This window comes from Rhipicephalus microplus, chromosome 3 (genome assembly GCF_043290135.1).
Source record: "Rhipicephalus microplus isolate Deutch F79 chromosome 3, USDA_Rmic, whole genome shotgun sequence".
Lineage (NCBI taxonomy): Eukaryota > Metazoa > Arthropoda > Arachnida > Ixodida > Ixodidae > Rhipicephalus > Rhipicephalus microplus.
This window is the reverse complement of record NC_134702.1, coordinates 142984138-143003848: the sequence shown is the minus strand read 5'-3', so window position 1 is coordinate 143003848 and position 19711 is coordinate 142984138.

Genomic DNA, 19711 nt, shown 5'->3' with positions numbered 1-19711 from the left:
TTCTGTAGCCTCTCAAACTGTTCTTTTTCACGAACTTCAAAGAGGAGGTCTGCGCTGGCCATTTTAGTAACTTTGTACCCAGCCCCAAGAGTTTCTGTGAGACATCTGGCGACTACAAAGGGGGATACAGTTCTGGATTGCTTGCCACTTATCTCACTATGTATAAAATGAAAATGGGGGAAGCTTTCATTTGATCGGTTGAAAGAGCCCAAGTCTTCGGTGCGTACGCGCTTTAAGGCGGTACAATCACTTAATAAGGGAAACGCTCTATGCATGCCAGTTTAATTTTTTTTTCAGAAGCGTTGGCAGCCACCCACCACGGAGCCCAACGAGGGGACGCTACAAGTTCGCGGATGCTAAAACCTGCAGACGCCAACCGTACAACGCTACTATAACCCAATGCACCTCGACCAAGGTAGGCTATTTGCACAGGATTCCTTGCCGCCAGGAAGTTTGGAAGTAAACAGAAGAGAGTAGAAGACAGGACAGATAAATAGTGAGAGATAAAGACGAACATGTAGGGAGAGAGAGACAGGAAAAGGCGACTGCCGATTTCCCTGGTTGGGTCAGCCCAGGGGTGCCGTCTACGTGAAGCCGGGGTCAATGGGGTGTGTTGCCTCTGCCAGTGGGGCCTTAGAGGTCCAAGCACCCAGCATCAAATCAACCCCCAGGATCCCGTTTTCCCCGGACACGGCTCAGCCACGCACGGCTAGGCGTGGGGGGAGCCAAGCCTTTCCCGTTAGCTCGGGTTCGTTGTGTCGCTAAACACCAAACGCCTACTTGTGCAGTCGCCTACTTGTGCAGAAGGGTCGTCTCACCGAAAGACGGTTTTCAAAAAGAAGATAACTGGACAAATAGTTAATTATGGTGTGTGTGGGGTGTTCCTTATTCGAGTTTACTTTCAAATAATGACAAAAAAGACACATAGGATCTCTGAAGGTGGAGTGGCCACTCATTAGACTCTACATAGAGACTTTCTACAGGGCTGGTGCGAAAAGCACCCGTAGAAAGGCGTATGCCGAGATTATGTACACAATCCAGAATCTTCAACGCGCTCGGTGTAGCAGACTGGTAGACTATGGCTCCATAGACTAGGCGTGTCCGTATAAGGCTTTTATACGTATTCATTGGGCACATATGTCACTTCCCCATGTTGTGCCTGACAGCCCTTTGAGGATGTTCATTGTTTTCAGGCACTCGTTTTTTACGAACTTCATGTGCGTTATAAGTGTGAACTTCGAGTCCAAGATGAAGTCACAAATTTATGCTCAGCCTCTACAGGTATTCGTTGCCCAAAAAGCTTAATTTCAGGGTTTAGGTGGAGGCCTTTATTCCTAGAAAAAGAACACAGGTGCTCTTTTGAGGGTTTATCCTGAACCCCTTATTATCTACCCATTTGGCCACCTTGTTCAATCCAAGCTGGACCTGCCGCTCACAAATCGCTGAATTGCAAGATTTAAATCTTATCTGGATGTATCCACATATGTGCAATAGAACATATTTCGTGGCATGCACAGGTGCAACGAGTTCATTTTAATGATGAAAAGCGTGCAGCTAAGTACATACCTTGTGGTACCCCATTTTCCTGTATAAATAATCGTGACAGGGCATTTCCAACCCGAACCTGGAACTCGCAATTAGTCAGATGGCTTTCTATTACATTTAACATCCGACCTCGCATGTCCAAGTGCGACAGGTCTCTAAGTATTCCGAACCACCACGTGGTGTGATAAGCTTTTTCCATATCTAAGAATTGTCTGTGGACAAATGCGTCGCGAATCTGCGACTCTATGCGGATTAGATGGTCGGTTGTGCATCGGCCTTCTCGAAATCCACACTGGCTCGGGTCTAGTAAATTGTTTTTTAGGAAATATATTAAATGGAAGTTAATCATTTCTTCAAAGACTTTACATAGGCAACTTGTTAGTGCAATAGGTCTCTAACTAGACACACTAGATGGATCCTTTCCCAGTTTCAGGATTGGTATTATAATGGCCTCTTTCCATGCATGCGGAATTTCGGCGGAAATCCGTAGAGCGTCGTAGAGGTGAAGGAGGGTGTTCTGTGTGTCATGTGGCAAGTTCTTCAGCATTTGGTACATAACACAATCAGAACCTGGTGCAGATTCATTGCAGCAGTATAGTGCTATTTGCAGCTCAGCCATGTTGAATGTATGGTTGAATGCCTCATTTTGGGTATATCTTTTTCTAATTTCTTGCTTTCTATCGTTGCTTTGTGACGTTGAAACGTGTTGTAGTATTGCACAGAGCTGGAAATACGTTGCAAATGTGCACCCAGAAAGTTTGGTTGATCTTCAAGGCTGTTGCAATCAGTGTTTACTAAAGGAAGATAGTGTGTTGTTTGGCCTCGTATTCTATTCACCTTGTTCCAGGCTTTAGCCTCATCTGTATAAGAATGAATGCCCGGTAAAAAATTGCGCCAGCTGTCTCTTCTTGCCTGTCGGCGTACTCGTCGACCTTACGACTTAATCTGTTTAAAGTTAATAAGATTCTCCGCAGTGGGGGAGTCGCGCAGTAGTCCCCCCGCTTTGTTTTGCTTTTTCCGAGCATTCCGACAATCTTCATTCCACCATGGCACACGACGTTTGGCAGCAATACCACTTGACTAAGGAATACATTTGGAAGCACCGTCAACAGTAAAAGCGGTAAAAAACTGAACAGCACTAATTTCTTAAAAATAACATCTCATCGCATGAGATACTAGTAAGACTTCTAAACTGCCCGCAATCTGCTGCTTCAATTTTCCACTTGGGAGCAAACGCTGGAGACTCGTTTTTTATTCCTGTACTTAAGAGTATGGGGAAGTGGTCGCTACCGTAGGGGTCTTTTATAACGTCCCAGTTAAAATCGGGTAAAAGGTTGGGTGAAGCAATGCTGAGATCTATTCATGAAGAACTTCTGTTAGCAAGGCTAAAAAATGTTGGCTCTTTCTTATTGAGCAGACATGCACCAGCAGACATCAAGAACTGCTCAATCATACGGCCTCGGCCTCAGAGCGAGGATCTCCCCACAGGCCACTGTGTGCATTGAAATTGCCAAGGACAAGGTATGGCTCTGGCAACTCATCAATAAATGACTGAAATTCATGCGTGTTTAGCTGGTAGTGGGGTGGATGTAAAGTGAACAGATGGTTATGAGCTTGTTGAAAAGGACGACTCGGACAGCCACTGCCTCCAAGGGCGTTTGCAGCTGCTGAGCCTGACAAGGTACGGTTTTGTCTATTATGATAGCAACGCCGCCAGAGGATGCGAAAACATCTTGGCGATCTTTGCGGAAGATGACATATTGTCGGATAAAGTTAGTGTGTATTGGTTTTAAGTGAGTTTCCTGTACACACAGCACTTTTGGTGTGTGCTTGTGAAGAAGTTCATAGACGTCATCAAGGTTCCTAAAAAAAGGCCCCTGACGTTTCATTACATAATTTTAGTACTCATATTGAAAACAAACTACTGCTGTGTGTGCAAAAGAAAGACATTCACTTATCGCTCTTTCCAGGCCCCGTAACGTGCAACTTGTCATTTTTGGAGCGGTCGACAAGATCTCGCCGCTCCTTAGGCGCTCCATGCGCTGTCGAGATAACTGAAGTGTCCATTGCCTCTTCTGAGGTACCAGAGACGCGCTGAGCAAGACAATGTCTGTGAAAGTCTCGCCTCTGAAGACGAGACTTTTGCACCCTTGAACTCGGGGGCCGATGGCGATTTTTTAGAGTCCAGGCTCTGCCGGCTGTTTCCAGCACTAGCAGGGGCTGGAATGGCTGGGGTAGTCTGGACTGAAGCCCCCACCGGGACTTCAGACAACCCTGCACTTTCGCTGTGCATAGCGCAGGCTGCCATCGATAGCTGGCTTTTAGCCAGCAACCCTGGGGTGCTTGGGGACTTTGGTGCTGGTTGGGTGCAGCAGACTGAACTACTGCCACCCCGGGAGCAGTTGCCCCGAGCGACAGCTCGCTATGTACGGGCTGTGCAGGTGGCGATAGCTGCTGCGACGCTGGCCCCCGACGCGCCACATCAGCATAAGATGTGTTGCAGAAATGAGAGACCCTCTTCCGGGCTTCCTTGAATGATATATTTTCCTTGACTTTAGGAGTGTTTATTTCTTTTTCTTTCTTCCATTTGGGACACGAACACGAATACGCGGCGTGTTCCCCGTCACAAGTCACGCAGTGAGGCGTAGTAACACAGTTATCAGATGGGTGGCTATGGCTACCACATGTTTCACAACTTTCCGGACCCCGGCAGTTCTGCGAGCCAAGACCGAATCGTTGACATTATTAACACCGTCTTGGATTGGGAATGTAGGGGCGAACAGAGAGTTTGATGTAGCTTGTGTCTATAGATGAAAGCAATGTGCTGGATGCGAAGGTGAGTATTAAATTTTTGGTAGGTATTTCTTTCTTGTCGCGTCTGATGACCATTCGTTTCACATCCGTGGCATTTCGCTCTTTCCACCGTTCAAGCAGTTCCTGTTCAGACATTTCAAGAAGGTCTGCTTCTGAAACAACTCCGCGTGATGTGTTCATTGATCTATGAGGTGAAACAGACACTGGGATATTACCAAATGCTACAAGACTGCCAAGTTTTTCATAGTGCTGTTTTTCAGGCAACTCAAGGAGAAGGTCTCCACTAGCCATCTTTGTAACCTTGTATCCTGGGCCAAAGACCTCAGTCAGAGATTTGGCAAGAAGAAATGGAGGTATGGCTCTGGCTTGTTTTGTTGGATTTTCGCTGTGCACCACATGACTTGGTTTGGTTTGGTTTTTGTGGTACATAGGCAGCTTGGGCCATCATGCGCCAAACGCATGGTATGATTGTTTTAAGTTGTTGGGATGCCTCGCCGAGTTATTGCCCAGGCAATGACCCCGAGGATACCAACCAGGTCTAAAAAAACACGATCGTCTTCTCAAAAGTGGGAAGCCTTATGAGGTGTTCCTGTGTATTTAGACGATGCAGTGTATAAGCTTAGGGTTTGTCTAAAAATCCTGCATCTTTTAGGAAGCTAAAAACTTCTTAGTTATCGACAAGCGCGTCTTCACTTAAAAGAAGTGCAGGATGAAGAGGTATATGCTGAGTGTAAAATACGACAAAATGTTTTTTCCGTAATTCTTCTAGTTTAGTGCATGAAATTAAAATGTGATTAACTGATAGCTCGCCTCCGTATTTCGGGCACGGAGGTATGTCCTCTTTTGCTAGTAAGTAATTGTGGGTGAGCTGTGTGTGTCCAATGCGTAAACGACATAAAACTACTTCTATGAACTGTTCTTGGTGTGAGCAGGACTTCTATCCTTCTAAGGTGGGTTTGACTAGGTGGAGCTTGTTTTCTGTTTCTCAGTGCCATCTAGCCTGCCATGCATTTCTGAGTTTGTGGTGTACTGATTTTAGGACATCTTTGTAGGGAATGCTTACGTTCTTTATTTCTTTACGTCGTGCTTTTGCTGCACATTCATCTGCTTTCTCGTTTCCACAGATTCTGAGGTGGCTCGGTACCCAGCAAAGCGTTATGTTCTGTTTCTGTTCTATAACTGTTATTATGTTGTGTATAATGTCGCCTATCAGTGGTACACACGCATTTCTCAGATGAAGGGCCCTTAGTACACCTAATGAGTCTGTGTATATTATACTTTTTTCGATGATTTCGTTTTTATTTTTTTTCACCACTATTGATACAGCGTAGCATTCTGAGGTAAATACAGATGCACATTGTGGTAACTGAACTGTATGTTCCCAGTGATTGTGTATTATCGTACTTCCAACATATCGTGTCGACTTGGAACCATCGATGTAAAATGCTGGGTGTCTCGCATATTTTGCCTGGATAGCTAGAAATTCTTGTAGTATATGCTCACGCAGTCTTTTTTTTTTAATTGAGTCAGCGTGAAGTCGCACACAGAGAGGAGGCAGTACCAAGGAGGGAGTGCATTGGGTCTCTGAGCAATCATCGGTAACGTGTCCTTTATATTTAAATCTTGGCACGTCTCTTCGATTCTGAGGAGGAGCGGCCTAATTGCTTGGGGTTTGTTAATAGTGTTCTGGATGGGCATTGAGTTACTATAGCGTGACAAAGCTGGTTGGGCATTGATAGAATCTTTAGAACGTATGAGCATGTGAGCATGATTATGCTGTCTCCTAGTGGTGGTTCATTTGCTTCTACATACAAACTTTTTGTAGGTGACGTCCTAAATGCACCGGTTGCGAGGCGCAGACCTTGATTGTGTACCAGATTCAGCTGTCTCAGATACAATTTTCTCGCTGATCCATATACTATACTACCATAATCTAGGCAGGATCGTACAACAGAGTGGTAAACTTGTAGTAGGCCTGTCCTATCATAACCCCAGCGTTTGCGTGACAGAACCTTCAGTATGTTCAGAGATTGGGATGCTCTTTCCTTCAACCCTTTTATGTGTGGAAGGAATGTCAGCCTTTTATTAAATACTATACCCCAAAACTTATGTTCTTTCTTTACTGGTAACTCCGTTTGATTTAGGTGTAAGGTAGGGCCTGTCTGTATGCCTCGTTTGAGAGAGAAGAGAATGGCCACGGTTTTTTTTTGCAGAAAAGCGGAAAACATTTCTGTCTGCCCATGTTGTTTGTTAATCGCTAACTGCACCTGTCTTTTACATGTCAATGTGTTGCAGGATGTGCTAGCTGTTTGGAGGTCGTCGACGTGGAGTGAGTACATGATTGACTTGGGTATTACTTTGCTGATCGAGTTCATTTTCATGACAAGTAGTGTTGTGCTTATAATGCACCCTTGTGGTACTCCATTTTCTTGAGGGAAACTTTTCGACAGTGTTGAACCTAGGCGTACCTGGAATGATCGGTTAGATAGGAAGTCTTTGAGGCAGTTCAACATCCTTCCGCGGATTCCAAGCTCAGCCAGGTCCTCGAGGATTCCAAACCTCAAGGTGGTGTCGTATGCCATTTCTAAGTCAAACAGATGGCCAGACAATTTTGTTTGTGTACGAAGGCTTCACGGACGGTGTGTTCGAGTCGTACAAAGTGATCGGTTGTGTAGTATGTTTTTTTACAGCACTGATGAATATCCAGAAGTTTGAGTGATTCTAAGACAAATGACAGCCTAATATTGCACGGGCTAAGTAGTTGCCTGAGGATGACGACGACGAAGTGCTGAGGGGAACGTGCTCTGACTGCAGCAGCGTTATACGCATTTGCTCGCCAGTATATTCACCCTGTATACTTTATTCCCCGTAACATAATTGGTGGAAGGTGCGGGGTACAACTTGCTATACAACCCCAGGAGCTGGATCTTCGCAGCGGACGGCGCATTGCAGCTACCACGATGACTGACCAGGCCACTCAATGTCAACGAGATCCGTCAGCCCCGCAACCAATCGTTGTGGTGCAACCTCGTAACCCAGGCCCATTCAATGGCACAAGTGGCATAGACGTCGATGACTGGCTGGTTCTATATGAGCGCGTCAGCAGCAGCAACCATTGGGATCCGACGCTTATGTTGGCGAACATCATCTTCTACTTGCATGGCACGGCAAACTCTGGTACGAGACACATCAAGAAAATTTGACCAGCTGGGACGTCTGTAAGCAGAAATTGCGCTATTTGGGAAACTCATCGGACGTCAAGTGGCCGCAAAGAAAGAGCTTGCGACTCGTGCCCAGACATTCACAGAGCCGTACATCGCGTACATCCAGGACGTGTTGGCTTTGTGCCGCAAGGTCGTCAAGGACATGCTCAACGAGGACAAAGTCGGACACATCCTGAAAGGAATTGCCGATGACACCTTGAATTTTCTGCTGTGCAAGGACTGTTCGACAGTGGAGTCGGTCATCAAAGCATGTCGTCGCTTCGAACAGGCGAAAAGTAGGCGCATAGTTCACCAATTTGACCGCCTTCCCAACACGGTGGCTACGTCCTCTTGCGAAGATTTGCTCACGCTACATCACCAACAGCGCCGGAAAACGTCACCAGAATAGTCCGTCGGGAACTCGAGGCTATGGCACCCGCTATGTCTAGCGTCAGCGCGTCAGGACACAATCTAGATGCTGTTTCAATGATACAGGCCGTGGTTCGTCAAGAGATCGCGAATGTGGGCATTTCGCCACCTCATCAAAATGCCCCTGCTACTTCCAGCTCAGCTCCAGTCGTTGCGGCTGCCATTCCCAACAACACGTTCGCGCCACGACGAAAGCCAGCTGAATGGCACACTCGTGATGATCGACCCTTATGTTTCACGTGCCATCGGATAGGACACATCGCTCGCTATTGCCGCAGCCGTTGGACCTCATCACCTCGACCAAGCTTCTATGATTGGGGACCTCGCTCCGAACGTACACCTTATGCCCCGTCCTACCATGCTGAGACAGGTGCAGAGCATATTCCAGAACGTCTGACCAGCCGCTCGCCATCACCCGTGCGTCGTCAGTCCCGCTCGCCCCAAACCCGCCATTCTCGGTCTCCCTACGACCGTCGCTCGGAAAACTAGCCGGTGCAGCCACCGGAGGTGACGCTGTATACACGACTCGGACTGCAAACCCTCTGATTACTCCCGACCAGCGGTGCAACCTTCTTACAATTCTCGTTGATGGTTTACCTGTAACTGCTCTTATTGATACCGGTGCACAAATACCTGCGATCAGCTCAGACCTCCGCCGCCTCCAAAACGTTCTGACGCCTGCGATTGCACCTGCCGTTCGTACAGCGGATGGAAGTACTCCTGCTGTGCTTGGAATATGCACTGCGCGATTAACGATTTCTGAGCATCAAACTTCAGTTCTGTTTGCTGCACTGGAAAATTGCCCTCATAACCTCATCCTTGGACTCGACTTTCTGACTTCACACGCTGCGCTCATTGACTGTTCCAAAGGTATTCTTCGGCTCGAACAACCATCCTTCTCAGAGACCGTCTCTGCCAGCCCACCTCGTCTACACTCTGTCGATTTCCTCAGACTTCCGCCGCAAGCCGCAGTCCAAGTCCAACTCTCGCCATATACCCTATGGTGATTATGTTGCTGCCCCAATTTCTGACGTGGCCATGACACGTAATGTTGCACTCCCCAACACGGTGGTTACCATTAAGGACAACCGAACTTCATTTCCCGTCCTCAATTTTGGCTTCTCAGTGCAAATTTTTCCTCGCGGCATGTCACTTGCGCATCTGACACCACTGGTCGACCACAAAGTTTTTACCCTAACCACCGATTCGCCACCCGATTGTTCATTAACGTCGCTCTCATCACGTTTCTGTTCTGACCTTTACAAGCCATTGCTATCTGACAAGCGCACCTCTGAACAAGTCTCTGCTCTCTGCCATGTGCTTGCTTCTTATCAGGACATCTTTGACTTCGGCGACTGTAATTTGGGCCAGACATCCGTGGTAACCCATCGCATCGACACCGGTGACGCTCGACCCATTCGCCGACGGCCCTACCGTGTGTCAGCCCAGGAACAGCGATGTCGATAAAATGCTTCATAAGGACATAATCGAACCCTCATCTAGTTCCTGGTCCTCACCCGTTGTACTTAATAAAAAGAAGGGCAATAGCTGGAGATTCTGTGTTGATTACCGCCATTTCAACCATATTACCAAGAAAGATGTCTATCCCCTACCGCGCATCGATGATGCACTCAATTGCTTGAACGGTGCCAAATATTTCTCTTTAATAGAGCTTCGCTCAGACTACTGGCAAATCGCTGTGGACGACAAAGACAGAAAGAAGACGGCCTTCGTGACTCCTGATGAACTTTATCAGTTCAAGATGATGCCTTTTGGATTATGCAATGCCCCCGCGACTTTTGAGCGCATGATGGACTCTATCCTTCGAGGCATGCAGTGGACCATCTGCCTCTGCTATCTTGACGACGTTATTGTTTTTTCGACTACTTTCGACGACCATCTTACCCGTCTGTCCACAGTGCTTGATCTTTTCCGACGTGCCAACTTGCAACCTAACTCGTCTAAATGCCGCTTTAGGCAACGCCAAATCTGCGTACTCGGCCATCTTGTTAACGCTGCGGGCGTTCAACCAGACCCTGCGAAAGTCCGAGCAGTTCGCGACTTCCTCACACCCCGCTCAGCCAAGGACGTCCGAAGTTTTCTGGGACTGTGCTCCTATTTCCGTCGTTTTGTCAAGAAGTTTGCTGAAGCAGCCCGTCCTCTAACCTGCCTCCTCAAAACGTATGTCGCATTCACATGGGGCCAACAGCAGGCAAACGCCTTCTCGTCGCTCGTTGACATTCTCACCAATCCACCAGTCCTAGCACACTTCGACCCATCTGCCGCTACAGAGCTTCGTACTGACGCCAGTGGCCACGGCATAGGCGCAGTGCTGGCGCAGCGGCAACAAGGAATGCACCGCGTCGTCGCGTACGCAAGCCGGCTGTCGTCGCGCTCAGAACAAAATTATTCGATGACAGAACGCGAGTGCTTAGCTCTCGTCTGGGCCATTGCGAAATTCCGACCGTACCTGTATGGTCGACCCATCTCAGTTATTACGGACCACCATGCGCTTTGCTGGCTCTCCTCACTCAAGGACCCTACGGGACGCCTTGGTCGCTGGGCGCTGCGCTTCCAAGAGCACACTTTTTCCGTATCCTATACATCCGGACAACTTCACAAAGATGCCGACTGCTTGTCCCGTTACCCAGTCGATCCCCCTGACATGATGGAATATGGGCAATGATGATGTTTGATGTTTTGTGGCGCAAGGGCCGTTTCACGGCCAAAGACCGCAAGTTCATCTTATTAGGATATGGACAATTATTGTGATAAGTGGCTGTATAAGGGCCATAAAATTCCTCGCGGAAAGGCGGGCAAAACATACAAGTGATAACATCATGACCATGCGGTGAAAGGTGTGTGTGGTGTGAATAGATGACAAAAGTTGGTGACAATAAAAACGATGGTGGTCATGTATGGCATTAGCACAAGTGCCTCACTCGTTCATACCCTCGCGTCCAAGGGTCGTGAGGCAAGTGCTTTGCTGTGTAGCCATCGCAGCGAAAACCTCTCTGGAGAGGTCGTGCTACGGAATACCCGGGTATATGTTATGAAAACTATGAATTTCTTCTAAAAACTCTAACAATGATTTATGACTAAAAAGTGGTTCCCTACCGATAAACATTGCAGGGTGTAAAGGTATACGTTGTCGGTAGGGTAATGGAAAGTGTTGTTTTCTTTGAGTTTCTAACTCTTTGCACTGGAATAAAACGTGATGAACTGTTAGTGCTTCACCACATCTGTCACACAATGGTGGATCGCCACCGGGCAAAAGATATGTGTGTGTCGTGTATGTGTCCTATCCTGAGCCTCGTTAGTATTACCTCTGTATGACGTGATTTCAATACTGGCGGCAAATGGCTGAGGTGTGGCTTATATTGTGAAGTTTGTTTTGTGTGTGTCTATACCAGTTGCCCTGCCAGTAGTAGCTGAGCATTCGTTTGAGAGAGGGATTCAGATCGAGGGCCGGGATCGATATGGGTGTAGTGGCAGTGCTTTCGTGGACGGATGCAGCAAGCTGATCCGCAATCATGTTGCTTCGGATCTCACGGTGCCCTGGCACCCAGCATACTACAACATGTTGTTTGAGTGTGTAGAGTGTGCACAAAATGGAGTAAAGTGAGACGAAGACAGGGTTTTCTTGTTTTTTAAGGGTTTGCTGAGCCGTTACCACACTGAGAAGCCCGTATAAATTACTGCTTTTTGTATTTGTGATTGTTTGATGTGTTTAGCCGCCACAAGTATCGCGTTAGCTTCCGCTGTGAAGATACTTGTGGCTGGATGTAGAGGGCCAGCATCCGAAAAGAGTGGACCGACAGCAGCGTAGGACACAAAGGAGTTGGACTTAGAGGCATCTGCAAAGAACTCAGGACGTGTGTTTGCGTTGAAGTACCAGGAAGTATGTTCGGATATGGGCACTAGGCGCATGTTTTGTAACTTCTAGGAAAGACATATCGCAGTCTATTGTCTGCCACTGCCACGGTGGCGGGTATGCTACAGGAGCCATTAAACTGTGTTCAAGTGACACTCCAGTTTCCTCAGCTAGACCCTTCAGGCGAACTGAGAAGGGCTGGCTCATCAAAGGCCTGTTTTTAAACAGAATGGAGCTCGACAAATCATTATTAGTAGAGTATGAGGGGTGCTTCTTGTCTGCTTTCACCTTAAGGAAATATACAAAGGATATGTAAGTTCTCTGCAGATGAAGCGACCACTCATTTGACTACACGTAAAGGCTTTCTAAGGGGCTGGTGCGAAAAGCACGCGTAGAAAGGCGAATGCCCAAATGGTGCACGGGGTCCAGCATCTTCAAAGCACTTTGAGTCGCAGGCTGATAAACAATGGCCCCATAATCTAAGCGGGTGCGAAAGAGGCTTCTATACAGATTCATGAGGCATTGCCTGTCACTACCCCACGTAGTACATGACAACACTTTTAAAACATTCATGGCTTTTAAACATTTTATTTTAAATACTTGATGTGCGGTACGAAGGCCAACTTGTTGTCCAAGATTAAGCCTAAGAATTTATGTTCCGCATTAACAGACAGGCGTTGACCATTCAGTTCGATGACGGCTTCTGAGCGCATGCCTCTCTTTCGGGTGAACAAGCCACACGTGCTTTTCTGTGGGTTCAGTTGGAATCCGTTGTCCTCTGCCCGTTTGGAGACCATGTTTAAACCTAATGATTGATTGATATATGGGGTTTAACGTCCCAAAACCACTATATGATTATGAGAGACGCCGTAGTGGAGGGCTCCGGAAATTTAGACCACCTGGGGTTCTTTAACGTGCACCCAAATCTGAGCACACGGGCCTACAACATTTCCGCCTCCATCGGAAATGCAGCCGCCGCAGCCGGGATTCGAACCCGCGCCCTGCGGGTCAGCAGCCGAGTACCTTAGCCACTAGACCACCGCGGCGGGGCCATGTTTAAACCTAACTGAACCTGCCGCTCACACATTGCCAGGTTGCATGACTTAAAGCCAAGGTGGACGTCATCGACATATGTGCAATAGAACATGTTGCGAGGGATGTACAGGCGCAAGGAATTCATTTTGATAATAAAAAGTGTACAACTAAGTACACCCCCTTGCCGTACTCCCGTTTCTTGGACATTTGTTTGGGAAAGAATACTGCCCACACGGACACGGAATGTCCGATCGGAAAGGTAACTCTTGATTATGGAAAGCATTCTACCACGCACACCCAAGTGAGACAGGTCTCTTAAAAAGCCAAGACTCCATGTTGTGTCGTATGCCTTCTCGATATCGGGAAACACAGAGAGGAAGTATTGTTTGTGGACGAAGGCGTCTCGAATCTCTCCCTATGCGCACCAGATGGTCGGTGATGGATCTACCCTCTCGAAACCCGCACTGGAATCGGTCGAGCAGATTGTGTGTTTCGAGGAAATGTAAAAGTCGGCGGTTTATCATCTTCTCAAAAAGTTTACAAAGGCAGCTTGTAAGTGCAATGGGCCTATAACTCGAAGCTGAGGAAGGGTCCTTGCTCCGTTTCAAAATAGGGATAACAATAGCCTCTTTCCAGGAAGCAGGGATAGTGCCAGTAGCCAAATAGCATTGTATAGGGAGAACAAAGTTTTTCGCGTTTTGAGCGGCAAGTTTTTCAACATTTCTTACGTGACACGGTCGAAGCCTGGGGCAGAATCACTGCAGGAGTTTAGTGATGTTTGTAGCTCAGCTATGTTGAAAGGTTCGTTATATGCCTCGTAATTTGTGCACTAGTATTCTAGTTTCTGCTTTTCTATCTTTGCTTTGTATCTTTGGAAAGCTTCAGTGTAGTGTGACGAGCTAGAAATCTGCTCGTAATGTGCCCTGAGGAAGTTCGCCTGATTTTCCAGGCTGTCACCCTGTGAGTTTACGCGTGGGAGTTAGTGCACTTGTCTTCCTACTAGCCTACCAACCATTATCCAGACTTTAGCTTCTCTTCTATATGAATTTATCCCTGACATAAACTTGTGCCAGCTTTCTCTTCTGGCCTGCCGACGCGTTCTCCTGCCTTGAGACTTTATTTTCTTAAAGCTGTCAAGATTTTCGGCTGTCGGTCAATTCCGAAGCAACCTCCACGCCCTGTTCTGCTCCTTTCGCGCATTCCTACACTCAGTGTTCCACCATGGGATGCGTCGCTTGCCAGGCATACCAGATGTTTGCGGTATGCACTTGGCTGCTGCATCAGCAAGAAAAGCTGTGAAATACTGCACAGCTTCATCTATGTTTAACCTACATATGTCAGTCCAACTTAAACGTGTAGTGTTGTGAAACTGTTCCCACTCTGCTTTGTCTGTCTGCCATCTGGGAACATGTGGAGGACCTTTTTCTAGTGGAGTACTTGAAATTATCGGAAATCGATCACTTCCGGAAGGATTGTTGATCACTTTTCATTAACGCAGGGGTACAAAGTTGGGGACACAATGCTGAGATATATGCATGAGTACATTTTGTTGGCGATGCTTAAGTACGTTGGCTCTTTCCTATTCAACAGACACGCACCCGAAGTAATGAGGAACTGTTCGATTAGATGACTTCGTGCGTCGCAACGAGAGTCGCCCCAGAGACCATCATGTGCATTCATGTCTCCGAAGACCCCATAAGGTTCCGGTAGTTCATGTATCAGTGACTGGAATTCATGTTTTTCGAGACGGCACTGTGGAGAGAGAGAGAGAGAGATAAAGATGCAAGGAAAGGCTACGGTACTGTGGAGGTATGTAAAGAGAGCATATGGTGACAAGTTTGTTCAAAAGAACTGCTCGAACAGCCACTGCCTCAAGGGATGTTTGTAGCGGTAGATGTGTACATGCTATGCCCTGATCAACTATAATGGCCACACCACCAGATGACGCTACAGCGTCATTGCGGTTCTTTCTGAATATTACATAATGACGTAGAAAATTGGTGTTTTTAGAATTTAAGTGTGTATCTTGTACACACAGCACTTTTGGGGAATCTTTGTGTAAGAGTTCCTGAATATCGTCGAGGTTTCTAAGCAGCCCTTTGACGTTCCATTGTATTTGTGTATCCATTTTAATTGTAAATTAGTGCTGTGTGTACTAAAGAAGTATTGCGTCCAGTCAAAAAGCCTTGTCAGGACCCGTAATGATGGTTTTTGATTTTCTGGCGCGCTCCAAGGAGCCGCGCCTGTCCTTCGGTGCCAAAGACACCGTTGGACTTGCTGTTGTGTCCATCACCTCGGACGAGGTGGTGGATGCCCGCTCGTGGTTCACGCGTGAAGGCACGGAGGTCTAAGGGCTATCTGTGGAGACAGAAGGCCCTGGGGCTTCAGGCCAGGAGGCCTGCGAACCTTTTGATGGCGGAAGAGCCTGTGCTACTTCCGCTGAAAGGGGGAATGGCGCTGCCGCTCGTCCACTTTGTGTGGTGCGTGCGGGCACCGCGGATGTCGGTGGCACTGCCCCCTTTCGTGCCACCTCTGCGAATTAAGGTCCCCGCATTAGTAGACGCTTGCGCGCCTCCCTAAACGAGATTTTTTCATTTACTTTCAGTATCAGTACTTCTTTTTCGTGTTTCCATGTAGGGCATGTGCGAGAGTTAGCAGGGTGTCCATCATCGCAGTTCGCGCAGTGCGTAATGGTTTCTTCACAATTATCTGTGGCATGTTCGTGCGAACTGCACTTTGCACAGGTTTGATGGCCGCGGCAGCTCTGAGGACCGTGGCCGAATCGGTGGCATTTAAAACAACGTCGGGGGTTGGGGACGTAGGGTCGGACCTTTAACTTCAAGTAGCCTGTTTATATATATTCTGGAAGTGTGCTTGTGCAAAATGTAAGAATGAGGTGCTTTGTAGGGGTTTCTTTGTTGTCACGCCTAATCTTAATTCTCGATAAATACGTTACATGGTGTTTATTCCAGCTCTCAAGTTGCTCACTCTCTGTCAGGTTAATTCGTTCTTGATCAGACACTACACCTCGGGAACTGTTCAGGGAGCGGTGTCGTGTGATAGATACAGACGTCGTTCCAAAAGAGGTGAGTTTTCTCAGGTTTTCATACTGGGTCTTGGTTTGGACTTCCAGAAGAAGGTCCCCGCTAGCCATACGTGTAGCCCCATATCCTGTACCTAGTGTATTGGTGAGGCATTTAGAGACGACAAACGGAGAAATGGCCCTTGCGTTCTTTTCTTGCGTTTCAAAGTGGATCACATGGAAGCGCGGGAAAATTTCTTTCGGCTTTATAAGTACATTCAGTGTTGCTTCGCTGCACCCCCTTTTAGGAGGAGGGCGATCAGACAGTATAGGAAATGAAAAGGAGGCCATAAAGTATATATAAATTCAGCAGCCATGCCAGCCGCCAACCATCGAGCCCAACATGGGGACGCGGCAGCACAAGGCATGCCAGCGCCAGCTGTACAAAGCCACTATAACCCAATAATATGTGACCAAGAGAGGGCACATACACAAGGTTAACCCTTGCCGCCTGGAAGATGAAAGTAACCAGAAGTGAGGAGATGACAGGAAAGATTGGAAGAGAGAAAAGACGAAGATCAGGAGGGAGAGAGAGACAGGAATGCCGATTTCCCCTGGGTTGGTCAGCTCCGGAGTGCCGTCTACGTGAAGCCGGGGCCAAAGGGGTGTGTTGCTTCTGCCGGGGGGCCTTATAGGTCCAATCACCCGGCGTCGGCTCAACCCCCAGGATCCCCTTTTCCCGGACACGGCAAAGCCACGCACGGCTAGGCGTGGGAGGGAGTCAACCCCCCCCCCCCCCATAGCTCGGGTCCGTGGTGTCGCTACACACCAAACGCCTGCTTACGCAGACACCCTTGCGGGGTGGAAGATGGCCAAAGGGACCTCGTTCTTTCAATTACCGACTTCACCGACATAGCTGCTGAACAACGCCGCGACCCCTCTTTGCGTGCTATTAAGATTATGATATATGGTGTTTTTGGCGCAAGGGCCATCTGATGGCCAAAAAGCACCCGTTCATGAGACAAGAAATGTGGACAATGATTGTGATTAGCGGCTGAAAAAGGCCCATAAAATTCCTCGCAGTAAGGCGGGTAAAAACATACAAGTAATAAAATCATGACGATGCCGTGAAAGGTGCGTGTGGTGTGAATAGGTGACAAAAGTTGGTGATAATGAAAAACGATGGTGGACATGTATGGCATTAGCACAAGTACCTCACTCGTTCATACCGTTGCGTCCAAGGGCCGTGAGGCAAGTGCTTTCCTGTGTAGCCACCGCAGCAAAAACCTCTCTCGAGAAGTCGTGCTACGTAATGCCCGGGCATATGATATGAAAATTATGAATTGTTTTTAAAAACGCTAACAATGATTTATGACTAAAAAGCGATTCCCTACCGACGAACATTGCAGGGTGTAAAGGTATGTCTTGGCGGTAGGGTAATGGAAAACGTTGTTTTCTTAAAGTTTCTAAGTGTTTGCACTGGATTTACATCTGAACGACTGTTAATGCTTCACCACATCTGTCACACAATGGTGGATCGTGACCGTACAAAAGATATGTGTGTGTCCTGTATGTGTGTCCTATCCTGAATCTCGTTAGTATTACCTCTGTATGACGCGATTTTGATACTGGCAGCCAATGACCAAGGTGTGGCATAATATAGTGTAGTTTGTTTTGTGTGTGTGTATCCCACTTGCTCTGCCAGTAGTCCCTGAGGTTTCGTTTGAGAGACGGCTTAAGGTCAAGGGCCGAGATTAATATGGGTGTAGGGGCAGTGCTTTTGTGGGCGGATGTAGCGAGCTGATCCGCCCTCACGTTGCCTTGGATCTCACGGTGCCCTGGCACCCAGCACACTACAACATGTTGTTTGAGAGTGTAGAGTGTGCACAAAATGGAGTAAAGTGAGACAAGGACCGGGTTTTTGTTTTTTAAGACTGTGCAGAGCCGTTACCACACTGAGGAAGTCTGTATAAATTACTGCTTTTTGTATTTGTATTTGTTTGATGTGTTTAGCTGCCACAAGTATCGCGTAAGCTTCCGCTGTGAAGATACTTGGGCCTGGATGTAGAGGGCCAGCATCCGAAAAGGATGGGCCAACAGCAGCGTAGGACACACAGGAGTTAGACATGGAGGCATCTGTAAAGAACTCAGGACGTGTGTATTTGTGTTGAAGTTCCAGAAAGTATGTTCGGATATGGGCAATAGGTGCATGTTTTGTATATTCTCGGAAAGACCTATCGCAGTCTATAGTCTGTCACTGTCATGGTGGCGGGTATGCTACAGGAGCCATTAAACTGTGTTCAAGTGACACTCAAGTTTCTTCAACTAGACCTTTCAGGCAAACTGAGAAGGGCTGCCTCATCGAAGGCCTGTTTTGAAACAGAATGGAGCTCGACATGTCATTTATAGTAGAGTATGAGGGGTGTTTCTTGTCTCCTTTCACCTTAAGAAAATATACAAATGACATATAAGTTCTCTGTAGATGAAGCGACCATTCATTGGACTCAACGTAAAGGCTTTCTACAGGGCTGGTGCGAAAAGCACCCGTAGAAAGGCTGATGCCCAAATGGTGCACGGGGTCCAGCATCTTCAAAGCACTTCGAGTTGCAGACTGATAAACAACGGCCCCATAATCTAAGCGGGTGCGAATGAGGCTTCTATAGAGGTTCATGAGGCATTGCCTATCACTACCCAACGTAGAACGTGACAACACTTTTATAACATTCATGGCTTTTAAACATTTTGTTTTTAAATACTGAATTTGCGGTACGAAGGTCAACTTGTTGTCCAAGATTAGGGCTAAAAATTTATGCTCGGCTTTGACACACAGACGTTGCCCGTTCAGTCGAATGTCCGGTTCCGAGTGCATGCCTCTCTTTCGAGAGAACAAGACACAGGTGCTTTTTTGTGGGTTAAGTCGAAATCCGTTTTCATCTGCCAATTTGGAGACCTTGTTTAAACCCAGCTGAACCTGCCTCTCACACATTGCCAGATTGCAAGATCTAAAGCCAAGCTGGACGTCATCGTCATATGTACAATAAAACATATTGCGAGGAATGGACAAGAGCAAGGAATTCATTTTCATGAGAAAAAGTGTGCAGCTAAGTACACCACCTTGTGGCACGCATGTTTCCTGGACAAATCATTGGGAAAGAACCGTGCCCACTCGGACACTGAATGTCCGGTTTACAGGTAATTTTCGATTATGTGAAACATTCTTCCGCGCACGCCAAGGTGGGACAGGTCTCTTAGAATTTCAAAACGCCATGTTGTATCATAAGCCTTTTCGATATCGAGGAATACAGAGAGAAAATATTGTTTATGGACGAAGGCGTCCCTGATCTGTGACTGAGTACGAACAAGGTGGTCTGTGGTGGATCTACTTTCTCGAAACCCGCACTGAAATGGGTCGAGCAAATTGTTTGTCTCAAGGATATGTACAAGTCGGCAGTTTATCACTTTTTCGAAGACTTTGCGCAAGCAGCTTGTGAGTGCAATAGGCCTATAACTTGAAGCTAAAAAAGGGTCCCTGCTCTCTTTCAAAATGGGAATAATAATAGCCTCTTTCCAGGAGGTAGGGATAGTGCCTGAAAACCAGATAGCATTGTACAAACAAAGTAAGGATTCTCCTGATCCGGCTGGTAGGTTTGTCAACATTTCATACACCACACTGTCAGAACCTAGGGCAAAAGTACTGCAGGAATTTAGAGATGTTCGGAGCTCAGCTAGACTGAAAGCTTGGTTATATGCCTCGTATCTGGTGCATTTGTGTTCTAGTTTCTGCTTTTC